Source organism: Microcebus murinus, chromosome 1 (genome assembly GCF_040939455.1).
Source record: "Microcebus murinus isolate Inina chromosome 1, M.murinus_Inina_mat1.0, whole genome shotgun sequence".
NCBI lineage: Eukaryota > Metazoa > Chordata > Mammalia > Primates > Cheirogaleidae > Microcebus > Microcebus murinus.
Window position 1 is genome coordinate 143872273 of NC_134104.1, and position 1272 is coordinate 143873544.

Here is a 1272-nt window from a genome sequence, read left to right on the forward strand (position 1 = left end):
GTAAAAGTTGTCAAGTCAACTTGAAATTTACTATCTACTGTTCTTGCCTCCTCTCTTGCTGTCACAGCCTGCAAAATAAGCTTGGGAAACAATAAGTCCTTCTTACAGAGTGTCCTGGTGCCCAAGTATGTATTTCTGGCTCCATGTTCAGTCCATTTGCTGAACAAAGTGAAAACATCCAGGTACGTTTTTGTACCATATCCAGATTTGCCATCTGGTTCACCAGAGGGGAGATGTAAATGTTTTCATGCATTTTTTGTTTTCTTTTGTTTGTTTGTCTAAGAGGAATTAATACATTTAAAAATTTGTTTAACAGTGTGAAATCATTAGAGCCTTGGTTTACAACTGCCATTGTCTGTTAGTGATTAATATATTAATTTGGATATTTTAAAGATGTATTTTAAAAAGAATAGGACTTTAAGGCTCATTTAGGTAATGTAGAAGTGCTAAATAAACTTTTTAATGCAAGCCTGTTGTGAATATCATCAGGTTCATGGAGAAACTGCATAATTTCTTTATAGCATTTTAATGATTTTCTTCTAAGAAGTCAGGGTGCTATGATACATGATAAACTACAAGGCCATAATTAAATAATTATGCAGAAATAAAGACTGTATAAGTGGAGATAGACTCAGGATGTTTATGTCCAAAGTTGTACACAATTTTTTGTGTTGTCAGAAAGAACTCAGTTTTCAATACAGTCTTTAAAATTTCCTTTCCACGTGGCAAGAAGTCATGTTGTTGAATGAGACGTCATTTAACAATTCACTTCTTTCTGAACACACTGGGAAGAAAATAGCCTTCAGTTCTTTTATCTCTTTCTGTCTGTATGTTTTACTTCCCAATATTAGAAATATAAACCAGCCTATTTTCCATTCCAAAAATGCTTTGCCCTCTGTCTAGCTTTCCCACTGGAGGGCAGTAGAGAACCATCCAGGCCATCCTTGATTTTGGAACTCACGGGCTCTAACGTGACAAATCAGACTTAGTACTTATTTCTCACTGATAAAAAGTCATAATCAAAGTATCTTTTCAGGAAACCTATTTTATCCCATAAAAATTACATAGTTGATCATGAAACTAAAGCAAAATTTATGTTTTTGTAAATATGTACTAAGTGGGCAAAATAAAAACAATATAAAAACTATGTCACAAATGTACTTTTTTGTGGTAGCATTTTTGTACAGGAGCTGAACTGGGTGAGGCTTCCTAAAATACTAGCCCCCAAAAAGTACAGTGGGTGTAAATTTTATTCCACAAACTGATGGGGCA